Below are 15,460 nucleotides of genomic sequence, written 5' to 3' on the forward strand. Positions count from 1 at the left end.
AGACTTTCCATGGGTACCGGACCTGACGGACCTGACGCAGAAGACATTTTAAAAAGAATCTAATCCATTTCTTCTCCACTAAGATATGAAAATGATGACGCAGCAAAAAGCTGCTAAACCTCCCTCACTGCTTTGTTCAGGAAACCACACAGAGCCTCAGAATGCCTTATCTCATGACAGGCCTCAGAGACTTCTGCTAACCAAATGAGAGATTTGATGCAAAAAATGGGAGATTAAAAACTATACAAAGTCACAAGTGGGTTATAATCTTATAAATTTGTTTATGATGTACTGGGTTGGAAATCAAAACATATTTTCCATAAAAACAATGATTGATATATATCTATACCAATATATATCTCTATGCATGTGTTGTGTGTGTGTATATATATATACACATGCATATATCTCTATGTACATTCATACGTATTTGCACACAAATATGTTAAATTCTCTACCTAAGCCATCAAAGCCTATTTAAGCCCTAAATTATAAATAACTGGCCAGAGTCTTAGAGCCAGGAGCGAGATGACTTCACCACTCATACTTTAGTGACACTTCAGTGGCTCATCATGGCCCTTGCCACAGTTTCTTGGCAAGGTACCCTTGGTACCTGTCTTTCTCTAACCAGATTATCCTCACCAGAACTGCAGGCCTCTCAAGCTTCTTGGCAAACCCTGAAGAGACCATGGTGAAGGGGATCAGAGTATGTCACCCCCAAATATATCATTTTCACGTAAAGATTATTTTGAGGTGAAGGCAATTAGCTCTCTGCTCTCCTCCTTTCTATCTAAAATCAGGGTATCGGGCTTCCCCGGTGGCGCAGTGGTTGAGAATCTGCCTGCCAATGCAGGGGACACGGGTTCGAGCCCTGGTCTGGGAAGATCCCACATGCTGCGGAGCAACTAGGCCCGTGAGCCACAACTACTGAGCCTGCGCGTCTGGAGCCTGTGCTCCGCAACAAGAGAGGCCGCGACAGTGAGAGGCCCGCACACCGCAATATAGAGTGGCCCCCGCTTGCCGCAACTAGAGAGAGCCCTCGCACAGAAACGAAGAACCCACACAGCCAAAAATAAATAAATAAATAAATAAATTTTAAAAAATAAAATAAAATAAAATCAGGGTATCAATTTCCTTTTGTAAAGATGTCGCCCTCTCCCACACCAGGAAGAAAACTAGTCCAAAGATAACTCTTATCATCTGAGAGGACTCTTAGCTGCATAAAAACTTACTAAACAATTCTTCTTTAACATACATTTTCTAATCATCTTCCCACAACTTACCCTCATCCAGAAGCCCCCCAAACTCTTTTATTTAGCCTCTTCTCCACACTTCATCATTCTTTGTTTAGATGGTAAATAAGCCCCAAATTCTAACCACCTCGAGGCACATTTCTTTGTGAACTTTCATATGTACGTATGCAATTAAACTTGTTTTTCTCTTTCCTTGCTAATCTGTCTTTTATCCATTTAATTTGCAGGGCCCCAAGCATGAACCTAAGAGGACAGAGGAGAAAGTTTTCCTCTCTTACAATGGTCTCTCATATCTCAGGGTCTTTGCCCTAATAAACCTTGCTGCTACACCTGATTGCCACTAGTATCTAGCAATATCAGCCTCAAGTCAGACATCTCCTCCTCCAGAAAGCCCTACAAGGTCAGCATCTCTCTGAACTCCTGCCATCACCCAGGTGTAGGTTGGTCATCCCTCATCTTTGTCCCACAGAACCCTGACCTTCTCCATACTACAGAGTTTATCCCATTACATCCCAATAACAGTTTCTTGTCTGTACCCCCCAATAAACTGAAGTGCCTGAATGAATATTAATAAGCCAAGATATCTGCTTTGTTTTCTTTAAAAAAAAAAAAAAAAAGTCCTAACTAGTTCACTCTCAAGTAGTAACCATCTGGCAGCACAGGGAGCCCTCTGAATCGGGGCTGTCTGGGCTACCAGGGGTTCTTCTTCAGAGCCAAGACCAGACAAACACTTTACAGGTTCAGGTTCTTGTTGCTACTATCTTGTTTTTGTTTTATTTTGTTTTGTTTTGTTAATGTGGTTGGTTGGTTTGGGTCTGTTGTTTGCTCTTGATTCTGGTTTTGATTTCTTAGTATATATCTTTCCAGATACTGCAATGGAATGAATGGCGACTAGGAAATCTAGCTACTGGCCCCATTTTAACTACTGTATGATCTCTATCTTTGCTCTCCCCTATCGGTAAATTGAGGGGGTAGTCTAAGAATGGTCCCTAAACCTCACTGCCCATAGTCCTCAGGGACACCTGTAATAAACACTGTTCTCCCTCCAGAGCTCAGCTAACTCTAATAAGCAGCCAGGTTTGGGGACCACTGGAAGGGGCAGAGATGTGAAGTCAAGTCACATCTGGGATCGAGTTCTAATTCCTCCACTCACTTCCTGTGTGACCTTCAGCAAATTACTTAACCTCTCTGCATCTCCATTTACTTGCTTGTTACGGCAGAGATAGTAACTAGTTTATAGGATTGAAGGGAAGATTAATGTACACAGAGAGTACCAATTAATGGCTGGCCCACTGCAGATGATCAGTAAATGGTACTGAGGCCCCTTTCCCCGCATGTGTATTCTTATGGCATCCTATCATTTCTCTGCCACGGCCCCTAAGAGCTTCCAGAGGGCAGGGCATCTCTGTCTTACTCTCCACCTCACCCCCAGTGCCCAGCACAGTGCCTATGACAGTGCCCAACATTACAGCACACACTCAGTAAATATGTATTGAATTAATGAATCAGTAACATACTAGAATATACTAACATAACCAATTTCCCTCCCTCTCTCAATAGACTAGACTGTGACGACCTCCAAAGCAGGCTTATTCCTTATTTACTGATCTAAAAACCAGCACTTAATATAGTGCCTATCACATGCTTGTTGAACTAATTCAATTATTTTCAAAATCTCTTTCCAGGTCAAGCATACCAAGGATCTGTGGCTCCAGAAGATCTGGGGCAGAATTACTTGCAAGTATTTGTATGTCTTTAATATAAGTATTTGGCTGCAAAGTACCAATACTTTTACAGTTGAAAAATTACAACACATATAATGAAATAATTAGGTAGTTTCTGAATGTTCCCCTCACCTGCTGATAGTATCTGCTCCACGAGGGCAGATACAATATCTTGTTCAGCATCATGTCCCCAAAGCCTGGCAAGAGCTTTGTGACAAATGTAAACGTTTGTTAATGAATGAATGAAAGGAATGAATGAATATAAGTTCTTTATCAGTCTAGGTGAGGAAGAATTTCCTATTTTTAGGACTCTTTCCTCATTGAATTCAAAGTTGCTGCATTTAGGAATGACGAAATGTTTAAAAATAAAAACAGCAGATGTTTGATCTCTGGGTGGTAGAGAGTTTCTTTTTTAAAATCCTTGATTTATTTTTTATGCTGCAGGAAATCAATCAAAATACTAGCACCCGAAAAAACTCATATAATATATTCTGCATCTACAAAGACGACTGTTAACAGTTGGTATTTAAAAGTATTTTGATTACTGATCTCTGAACTTAACTTTCAGAAATCGCTTTAGCTAATGTGATTTTAAGATAAAGGAATGAGATAAGTAACCAAAGGATCTGAATCAGATCACTAAAATAATAAGACTTTCATGTAACAAAGACCAGTCAAGAACATATGGGGGTTATCAAGGGAACCAAAATTTAACCTCTCTCTTTACAAAAGGTTCAAAATTGATTCAATAAAAATTCAGCAAGGATACAGTTCTAGCCTCCAGTGTATTCCAAAGGGGACACAATGACTAAGGACAGATGTTTAGACTAAAGGGTCTGCGTCACCAGAAAAAAAAATGGCACCGACTCAAACGCACAATTAGAAAAGGGTGGTCATGCAAAGGTCACTCTTGGGTAACTCCCATTTACTGTGATCTGCTACAAAGAGACTGGCTGAACCTGACACAGCACAGACAGCGTTGAAGTCTATGACTACTGACGCTATTCTGCCAGCATGCCACGGTACTTCATTTTTAAGGTTTTAATCACCTTAACAAAACAAAACGCCATAATGACGCCAACAAAGGACATAAGACAAACACAGCGAATACAAAGTGAGCCGTCATCATCCTTCCATTGTTCTGCAGCCCCATGCACACCTTGCAGCAGCAGTAAACCAGCCATATAGCATCCCGGGAAGACTGAATCCTTCTCAGCAATATTCACTATTTTCTCCAATTTCAGCACTCACTCTCAGGAACTTAAGAAAAAAAGACATGGGGGGGTGGGGGTAGCCCTGGCAGGCTTGACATGAAGGCTTTAATGAAGACAATGTCAATTAACAAAAACTGCAGGTCTCCAGTGAAATTTCACTCCAATTTTTTTAATCAGCATAGCTTTCCTTAAATTAAATCCTCACAGGTCCAAAGAGAACGCTGCAATCATACCCCTAGGAACAGCTAAATAAATGCAACATACTCACAGGTTTAGAGCAGCTGTAACTTTGAAGGAATTAATATAGCCCCACTGTGAAGATGCCCTCTCTTCTACCAGATTTTTTAAAAGCCAATGAAAAGAAGAGACAATCCTCAATTTAAAAGGCAAAAAAATCCTCAATTTCTGTTTTATTTCTTGGTCTCCGGTGAGACTCTCAATTACTGAGCTTAAGAAAAGAAGTTGCCCGGCAGCTGACAGCATCCCAGAGTTTCCCAGGGCAGAATTTTAAGACATGTCAGTTAAAGTGGCAGCTACACTCACTGCCGAAGCTTATGCTCCTGCAGGAAGGGATGCCGGGAGATTTTTTTTTTTTTTTTTTCCCAATCTCTGCTGCAGCCTAATTCTAATCCATCACTGTTTGATTATCCTAGGGAAGCAAGCAAGAAAAATACAAATAGCCTGGATTTATAAAATCCACAGGGCCTTTTAATGATTTTTCACCTAATCCAGGGATTCACCACTATCAAAGAGGGTTGAATGAGGAATAAAATGAATTACCTCTTTTGTTTTAAGGAAAATGTAAGAGCAGTCTGATGCTCCCAAGTTAGAATTGGATTTTATCTCTTACTGACTTTTTAAAAACACTAAATAAGGGAAAGTCAAGTTCTGTGAAGTTTTCGGTCAAAGGGGTTAAATGCACAAAAGTTAAATTAGTGAAGTGAATGAAATATACATATAACGTCATTCCAATGTAGATGGAAACTGCAATTTAAAATTAATATTAGATAAAGAATATTTGAATTGACTTTGATGAAACTCAAAAAAATAAAGTAGGCTTAGAGATGGTCAGTGACTTAACAACTTTCTTGTCTTGCCTTAAGGGCTCTTACACATATTAGAACTGGACTGTTTCTATGATGTGGCTCACAATTTAATCTGATTATAAAAGTATCAGGTAATGTACTCTGATATTTCCTGATTTTAAAATAATATAGTCCTTACAGAGAACTGGAAACAAAGAAGGAAATTAAAACTGTATATATATCCACCATGCATGTTATTTTTACCTGTGGTTAGGCTGACTAATGGCCCCAAAGATATCCAAGTCTCAACCCCTGGAATCTATGAATGTTACCTTATATGAGAAAAGAGGCTTGCAAGTGTAATTAAGTTAATAATCTTAAAATGGGAAGATTATCCTAGATTATTTGGTTTGGGCCCTAAATGCAATCACAAGTATCCTTATAAGAGGGAAGCAGCAGGATATTTGACACAAAAGGCACAAGGTGATGTGACCATGGAACCAGAGTGATTTGAAAAGACTATGCTGCTGGCTTTGAAGTTTGCATAAAAGCAAAGTCAAGGTGCCCTCACAGAAAACTTTCTTTGCTGATAAAATAAATAGAAATTAAAAGCTTATAATTGCGTTGCCTACAGGGGAGACCAAAACTATGCCTATACCTTTAAACATGCTACTTTATCAGAGCTACATGGAGCTTTAACACATTTTGAGATCATTCTGCTCACAGGTAATAAAAAAAATACTCCTTGCTGGCTTGAATACTTTCACTCTGGACAATAAACATAAAATAAATAACACAGAAATTACACAAAAATAAAAATCACGTATAAATCCCCAAATACTTCTTCAGTGTTAAGCAATTTCAGAGTCCTTTAAATTTGTTAGTGGCTAAGTCTTCAGACTATTAAATGTGTATGATACATAATACTGAACTATACATTATTTATAAATAATGTACCTAATGCAAACATCACTTCGTCTCTGAGGAGTTCTAGCTACAATGTTCTACAAGCATGATGACACAAAGGGGAAAGGTAGGAAGAAGGGGAGAGAGGGAGAACCAGAGATACTGATTAATTTTCAAAACATAGGCAATGGAGAAGTTTGACACATTTCAAAAGGCAAAGCTCCCAATTATCTGCTTTTTGTAGTGTTTTATTACTCATTTCAGGTTGCTATTTTTATCCAGATGGATAAACATATCAGAAAACAAGGCAGATAAAAAATGGTAAAAAGTTAACAGAAGGTAGTGAAGCTCACTACATCCCCTAAGAGTATGACAGCTCATTTACATAAACTTCAGATGGAAAGTGAGTCAGCCCAGAGTTGAGTAACGGCAAAGGAGTCACTGACAATCTGCATAGTGCTTAGTACGCCCAAACAATTGTACATTACCTAATTATGTATGTACCTAATTATGTATGTACGGGTTGATTAACACAACCAGCTGTCATCATTAGAAAAAAAAAAACCACATCCCAAAAGATCCTTTAACTCACTCTCCCTTTGAACAATCACAGCAATATCATTGTTGCCCTATACTTGCTAAGTTCTCAGTAAATGATGGCTGGATTTTTTTTAATGCACTGCAAATCCTTGCAGTTTACTTTGAATATTCATCTATAGTTTCCGATTAGTACATTAATTCAACAAATTTATTAATTCGACAAATTCATATTGAGCATCTACTATATGCCAAGCATCGTGCTTGGGTACAGGGTGCACCACGATGAGCAGAAGAGAACAGTCCCTTCCTCCTGGAACTTCAAGTGTCCAAAGGAACAGGCGGTCAAAAAACAAGTAAAAAATAACTACAGTGCTCGCTTTGGCAGCACATATACTAAAATTGGAACGATACAGAGAAGATTAGCATGGCCCCTGGGCAAGGATGACACGCAAATTCGTGAAGCGTTCCATATTTAAAAAAAAAAAAAAAAAAAAAACTACAAAATGAGAAATGGTGTGAGAGGAACAAACAGGATGCCAAGATAGAGGAATGAGGAAGGAGTAACCTATTCGGGTGGAGTCATTAAGCAAAGTGGGAGGACATAGCACCTGAGAGCTGAGGATGACCAGGAAGAAGCTGTGGGAGGAATGGAAGGAAGTTGCTCTGGTCAGAGAGGCCAGATGCACAAAGCTAGGGCAGCAAAGATCTAGCTCAGTCAAAACCCTGGAAGAGGCTTCTGGCTGAGGGTAGAGAATGAGGGTGAGTGGAAGCAGTATGTGGGGACCTGACCTTGACCTCAAGCCTTGCAGGCTGAGGTAGATTGGAGTCTTCATCCCCAGAGACATGCAAACTCATGCACGGATTCTAAGCAAGACAGTGACATCATCCAACTGAATTTCTAAAAGGATCACTCTGTCCTGAATCAAACAAACCTGCTGTTAATAAATTATGAGGCAACTGGGAAATTTGAACACTGACAGGATATTTGATGAATGTTGTTAATTTTTTTAGGTGTGACAACAGCCTTGTGATGTTTTTAAAAAGAGACCTATCTTTTATATGCATACTAAAATACAGATACAGTGATGCCATAAAAGGCTTATAGATTAGATAATAGTTCTGTTTCAATGCAATTTCCTGACCTTGTTATCTGAACGGTAATTATGTATAAGAGCACGTCTTTGTTTTCAGGAAGCACATACTGAAATAGTTAGAGGTAGAAATAAAGTATATTGTCTAGGATATGATTCCAAATAACCTTGGGGTGGATTATAGATGAAAAAAGATCGGCCTTGAGTTAACAGCTGTTGAAGGTAAGTGGTGGGTATACAAGAGCTCAGTTTACTATCCTCTTTACTTTTTATATATGTTTGAAATTTTTCATATTAAAATTTTAAAATAAGGTAACTTTGGCTGTTGTGTGGAGAACAAGTAGGATGCAGTTGGGAGGGTGGAAGAATAGAGAACAAAGGAAGCACGAAAACACATTGGGGGCTCTTAAAGTAATCCAGGCAAAACCTGACAGTACCTCGAGCTAATGTAATCGAGAGGAGAGAGAGAGAAGTAAACAGATGGGAAATAAATGTTGGAGGTAGAAATCATCAGACTTGGCAGTAGGGAAGTTAAAGAAAAGGGAAGGAATCAAAGATATCCACCAGGCATCTGACTTGAGCAAGTGGGTGGAGACATTTACAAAGATGGAGAAGACTGGGAGAGGAAAAGGTTTCGGAGGGATGAGGGAGGCGGCTACCAAGAGTTCACTTTGAAACACAGAAATTAAGGCATTTGGGGGCGGGGACTTCCCTGGTGGTCCAGTGGGTAAGACTCCACGCTCCCAATGCAGGGGCCTGGATTCCATCCCTGGTCACTCCCAATGCAGGGGCCTGGATTCCATCCCTGGTCGGGGAACTAGATACCGTATGCATGCCGCAACAAAGATCCCACATGCCACAGCTAAAACCCAGTGCAGCCAAAATAAATAATTAATTAATAATTTTTTTCTTTAAATTAAGGCGTTTGTGAAATATCCAAGTGAGTGATCAAATAGGCCAGGATTGGACCTATTTCCCATTACAACTGTTAAGGTAGTCCCGGACAGAGTAGTAGTCATGCCCGGAAGGCCACTCTTGGAGGAGGTAAGGAAGTCAGTACTGGGAGCAGGGCTTCTCTGACTTGCAGGCACAACTTGGGTGTTGCTACCTGGGGTTGAGTGATGGTCAGAGAGGCTCCCGAGCCTGCAGAAAAGGGAACCGCAATGACAAAGGCCCTGTCCATAAGGGTTTACGGGGCATTTTCCATTCATTTTGCCACCAACACCACCAAGTCTTCCACCTCCCCTGGGCCTCCTTGGTCAAACGAGACAATTGGACCAAAGGGTCACTAAGAAGCTTTCCTTTGAGCTAGGAAATCCTGTCACTCCTCCTCAGAGTGAAAGGAAGCATTCATAGAATACACATACCTTAACTTAAAATGTGCATACACGCTCCCCCCCCCCATAAGCTTATATAAAGAACTACTTATTGTGGAAGGTTCCAATACAATAGCGGACCATTAAAGAAGACCTAACAGTACAAAAGAAAATACACAGAAATGCAATACAATACAGGGAAGAGATGCTTGGGACGCTGCTCACTCTGGGCTTTTTAGCGAAATTTATTTCCATTCACTGTATTCCATTGACTCTATAACACAGATTTTTCATCACGTAATATCGCCAAAACCCGGATGTATCTTAAAATCAAGAGCAACTTCGATTGCCCTAGATCAAAGTTAAATTCTTAGGGAAAGGATCCACATTTGCTTCTGCCAGTTACCTGAAGGCAAAACCAAGCTGATCCCCTTAAAATTAAATTACCTGCTTGAAGTTGTTTGGGCCACACTGGTACCTAATATTCAGACCACAAACTAGCTTGTGATTGAGATTCTGAGAGTGCCGAAAAGTTAAACGCAGGATTCCCATACAGCCCATCAGTTCCACTCCTAGGTATATATGCCAGAGAATTACAAACATGTGTCCACACAAAGAATTGTGCACAGTTGTTTATAGCAGCATTATTCACAACAGTCAAAAACTGGAAAAAACCTGATTGTCTCTCAACTTATGAATGGATAAACAAAATGTGGTATATCCACACAGTTGAGTATTATTCAGCCCTAAAAAAGAATGAAATACTGACACATGCCACAACATGGATAAACCTCAAAAGCCAGACACAAAAGAACACATATTGAATAATCCTATTTTTATGAAATGTCTATAGAGGCAAATCTAGAAGCAGAAATTAGATTAGTGGTTGCCTAGGAGTAGGAGTGGGAAAGGAGAATGACTGTAAAGGGGCAGAGGGTTTCTTTTTCGGGTGATCAATTTTTTAAAATTAGATTGTAATGACGGTTGTACAATTCTGTAAATATAATAAACTCCAATGAATTGTAAATTTAAAACAGGCGTTTTATGGGATATAAATTCATAATGTGATAGAGCTATTTTTAAAAGTTCCCAGGGCAGAGAATCTCAAGAGAAGTCTTTTTTCCCCTCCCTACCTAGTACCACCAAGATTGAAATACCCACATTTCCTTACTGTGTCTTCCTGCATGACAGTTTTATTTTTCCCTTCCCTTAGGCAAAGTCAACTGTACAATTCTCCGTTGTGTTTTTCTCCTTCCTCAGTGGTATATACAATGTCAGCGGCATCTTAGATCCAATGAAATAATTAAATGCCAACCTGGTGAAGAAAAATCAGGTTGAGGTCGGGGCAGAGAGGTGGCCCTCCAGACCAGAGCAACATTTGGATTACCTAGACAGAGAAGCTGGGTCAACGAAAAGATCACAGAAACATGAAAATTAATCTAACTCTGCCTGTAGTTACTAGTTATAATTTAACCACTATGAAGAAAAATATTAACTAGATGTTTTTCAACTGTCATTCACCAAATATCACCCTAACTAACCTTAAAACAGACCAAACTATTGCACCATAATTAACTGATCTAAACTGATGAGGGCGGGGGGTGGGGGTTTGCCTTAAAAGCTTTACCTCATTCTAATCTACAGTTTGTAGTTCAAAAGAGAAGGTGTGAAGAAGGACGAAGTCCATGAGAAATGCTACGCTACAAAATATTTTTAATCCTACTGTAAGCTTCTTATCACCTGACTAAAAACGTCTGCCTCTTTCAACTTCTAGATGTAAGAACAAATTCACCGAAGTTCCTGCAAGTGAACACACACACCCCGTTGCCTCAGGACTTGATTAAACACCTATGAATTTCTATATAAGGATAAATTCAAAATTTTAATAAGGTACTATGGAATATTAAGAGATCACTGCTGAAAACATATTAAACCTGAATCTGCTCTAACAGTCTTTGCACATAAATTTGATGTCTCCTCTGACTTCTCTAAACTATCATAAAAAGAAAATCTTGATTAAGTAGTACCCGACTAGGCCCCCCAGTTAATTAGATTTTTGTGCCATGGCCCACTGTGGTTTTTATGAGAAAGAGGTTAATTGAAAACACTACCAATTCTCTTCATTCCAAGCAGTTAGTCTACTCTCCTCACTAAACGGAAGCCAGGAATCCATGGTGACCCAAAATCTCTTGTGTCCACGGGTGTCCCAGGTAACCCTGGTATCTCTCAAAACCCAAAACCAATGCCAGCCACTCCGATCTCCCAACCAGAAACAGCTCTCTGGAAACCCTGGAACATTTTATTTATTCTTCACATGTCATATCACTTAATTCATGAACAGACTTTATACCCACCACTACATTTTCAGATATGGTAGTTGTGTACAAACAGTGGGCAAGAAGGATACCCAGTCATCAGAGTACCAAGAAGCACACACCAGTATGGAATTGTTTTTTGTTTTTTTTTTTAATGAAATCTGCAGTTTGTTTGTTTGGTTTTTTAAATTTATTTATTTATTTATTTATGGCTGTGTTGGGTCTTCGTTTCTGTGCGAGGGCTTTCTCTAGTTGTGGCAAGTGGGGGCCACTCTTCATCGCGGTGCGCGGGCCTCTCACTATCGCGGCCTCTCTTGTTGCGAAGCACAGGTTCCAGATGCGCAGGCTCAGTAATTGTGGCTCACGGGCCCAGTTGCTCCGCGGCATGTGGGATCTTCCCAGACCAGGGCTCAAACCCGTGTCCCCTGCATTGGCAGGCAGATTCTCAACCACTGCGCCACCAGGGAAGCCCTGGAATTGTTAAATCAGGGAGCCAGAGACTAAGGCAGAGCTAATCTTCTAGCAAATTTCTATAGGCCATGAGATGGGTCTAATGTACAGTTCCTCCCTGAGAGATTACCTCCTATGCTAAACAAGTCAGAAACTTCGTAAACAATTTTTTAATTTTTAGAAAGGACATGTTCAATGTCCCACTGTTTTATAAAAAAAAAAACTCTAATTTTCCCTCCATTTCTAAATGTTAGAGACGTTTGTACAATCTACCAGCTTGTAAATCTAGCAACTTCCCAAAATAGTTAATCACTTAAAATAACACAATTGTTACCACAAAGATTCAGAACTAGGAAAAACTACATCTGTGGTGGTGAATTCATTAAGCAGAAAAGGAGAATAGGAGATAATTTTCTTTTGTGGAAATACTTTAAGGCCTCCCTCATCTGTTCGTTTGCATCTTTTCATTAGAAATTCAGGAGAAAATATTCACAGGAAGAAATTAATCACCAGCTTGGCAAGAGGACCACATCCTGCTACAGAGAGGTGGAAGCGTTGCTATCTGCACATTATAGAACCAAAATATGTGGTTCAATCAGCATACGGAAAAAGAGCTCTACTGATTTCAGCATCTAATGGATCACAAGAGGAATGTCGTGGCATCGTAAATTTAAGAGGGAACGAGAGAGAAATTTTGGCAAACCCTGAAATTAGGACAAAATAAAAGTTCACATAAAAAACAACTGAAGAATTTTTTTGACAATTAACATATACTTGTAATCAGAGAGAAAACATATATAATATTTTAAAAGAAAAATATTGAATAACAGATTACTTCAGTAATATTTTTAATTTCAGAAAGGGTCAGTAATACAGGAGACATAGTACAGTAACATCACGCTCTATGTTACGGAATAAAGAGAAACATCCAAGAGAGCTTTCCCTGTGAATAAAGCACATCCTACTAACTTTCAAATGCTATTTGAAAACATTTTTAGTCATTTTGGAATTTTCTTAACATATGTGACACAAGTCTCTACCCTCTTAAATAGAATATACTAGATATAATTTAAACTTTTTCCAATGTCTCAGAGACAGCAATATGAACATGCCTTTCTCAGTGGAGATTAACAGCATCCAAGGTGGGGGAGTAGTATACTACCGATATTTACTGAGCACCTACTATGTGTTTGTACCCATTATCACATTTAAATTAAATTTCATTTTATCTTCCCAATAAATCTGTGAGGATGAAGAAACTGAGACTTAGGAACTGTCCCAGAGGGACTTCCCTGGTGGCACAGTGGTTAACAATCCTCCTGCTGGACAGGAATAAAGATGCAGATGTAGAGAATGGACTTGAGGACACGGGGAGGGGGAAGGGTAAACTGGGACAAAGTGAGAGAGTGGCATGGACATATATGCACTACCAAATGTAAAATAGATAGCTAGTGGGAAGCAGCTGCATGGCACAGGGAGATCAGCTCGGTGCTTTTCGACCACCTAGAGGGGTGGGATAGGGAGGGTGGGAGGGAGACGCAAGAGGGAGGGGATATGGGGATACACGTATGCATATAGCTGATTCACTTTGCTATACAGCAGAAACTAACACAACACTGTACAGCAATTATACTCCAATAAAGATGTTAAAAAAAATAAAAAATAAAAATTTTAAAAATTTAAAAAAAAACAATCCTCCTGCCAATGCAGGGGACATGGGTTCGATCCCTGGTCTGGGAAGATCCAACATGACGTGGAGGAACTAAGCCCGTGCGCCACAACTACTGAGCCTGTGCTCTAGAGCCCGCAAACCACAACTACTGATCCTGTGTGCCACAACTACTGAAGCCCATGCACCCTAGAACCTGCACACCACAACTACTGAGCCCACGCACCGCAACTACTGAAGCCCGCACGCTCTAGGGCCCGCGTGCCGCAACTACTGAGCCTGCATGCCTAGAGCCCGTGCTCTGCAACAAGAGAAGCCACCGCAACAAGAAGCCCGTGCACCGCAACGAAGAGTAGCCCCCGCTCACTGCAACTAGAGAAAGGCCGCACATAGCAATGAAGACCCAAAAGCAGCCCAAAAAGATTTAAAAAAAAAAAGAAAAAGAAACTGTCCCAGATCTCCCAGGCAGTAAACGGCAACTGAGACTGGTGCTCAAGGTCACCTGTCAAGTCCAAGGGCTTGACTCACCAGAAAGGTACATCTTGTTGTGTGCACCTAAGCTAGGTAAAACCACACTGCTGTGCTTTGGAGTTCTATGACTGTATGCCATATTTACTTTCTTCTTTCCCTGCTATTTTTTGCTACTATCAACAAACTGGCTTCTAAAACCACCTCCTTGGGAAGGGGAAGCTGGGATGAAGTGAGAGAGTAGCATTGACATATATACTCTACCAAATGTAAAATGGATGGCTAGTGGGAAGCAGCTGCATCACACGGGGTGATCAGCTCAGTGCTTTGTGACCACCTAGAGGGATGGGATAGGGAGGGTGGGAGAGAGACGCAAGAGGGAGGGGATATGGGGATATATGTATACATATAGCTGATTCACTTTGTTATACAGCAGAAACTAACACAACATTGTAAAGCAATTATACTCCAATAAAGATATAAAAAATTTAAAAATAAAAATAAATAAATAAAACCACCCTCTTACCATACGTCCTAGAACTCTGGCAAAATTATGCCAAAAAGCATAAGTCTACTTACATTCATTGTAAATAGACTCTGGATGGAATCCTCTACTACAAGTAAAGGGCAAGATTTTTAGAGCACGGGCTCTAATACCTACTTTGGCTACCCTTTCTGGCTTTGGGCTCTATTTCAAAGAGGTAAGGTTCTCAATTAGGTAAAGTGTTACTATTATGTGTTGCTACAACTAAGGTGAGAGAAGCAAGTACCAGGGACATTTTGGCAACATTGAAAAGGAAACACAAAACTGTTTAAGAAACAGTCTCAGGTGTCACAAGAAATAATGCACATCAGAAAACTAAAAGAACAAGGCAAGTTCTAGAATGGGTAAACCTTTGGGTTTGGTAAACTGAACAGGACAGGGAAGTTAAATTTGGAAGTAAAAAAATGCTGGCAACAGCAGATAAATGCAGCTGAAGACAGGCTGAAAGAGGCAATGAATGGAAAAGAAAATGTTAGATAACAAGAAAGTGAGATAGCATTTAAAAACTATTGTTTTCAAGATGAGAAGAAAACTGTAATATGGTTGACAGTAGGATAAAAGAAGCTAAGACATACAAAGCCTCCAAGAATTCCACATTTTAAGAGTTCACAACGGGTTTCTGACAGTCATGAATCAAAAACATCTCGATCACATGGGTCATTTTTGGATGCTATTCTTCCGAGAACCAGTCATACTAATATCGAAACATCTAAAGCAGATAAATAGAGCAGTTTTTGTGCAATCACAGACATATAGATCAAAGGAACAAAATAGAAAGCCCAGAAACACAGCATTATTATTTTAATGAGTGTATTATTTGATAAAGTAGGCATCATACATAAATTTTCTTTTACTCACAGACTTAGCAAATGGCGTTGGAATACTGGGCTAGCAATTTTAGGGTTGGCATGAGATAGGGATCTAAATTAACTTCAGTTAGGTTAA

General features: G+C 39.8%; 1 protein-coding gene and 1 non-coding gene across 4 annotated transcripts in view; one reads left to right on the forward strand and one right to left on the reverse strand.

Annotated features, from left to right (window-relative positions):
* The window catches only part of TTC39B (tetratricopeptide repeat domain 39B), a 139,480-nt gene that overhangs the window by 82,260 nt on the left and 41,760 nt on the right, over nucleotides 1-15,460 (reverse strand). The window lies entirely within an intron of this gene.
* Nucleotides 7,032-7,138, forward strand: LOC137771089 (U6 spliceosomal RNA). The gene has a single exon (XR_011075304.1). It is a non-coding gene; the product is annotated as a U6 spliceosomal RNA (small nuclear RNA).

This window comes from Eschrichtius robustus, chromosome 10 (assembly GCF_028021215.1).
Source record: "Eschrichtius robustus isolate mEscRob2 chromosome 10, mEscRob2.pri, whole genome shotgun sequence".
NCBI lineage: Eukaryota > Metazoa > Chordata > Mammalia > Artiodactyla > Eschrichtiidae > Eschrichtius > Eschrichtius robustus.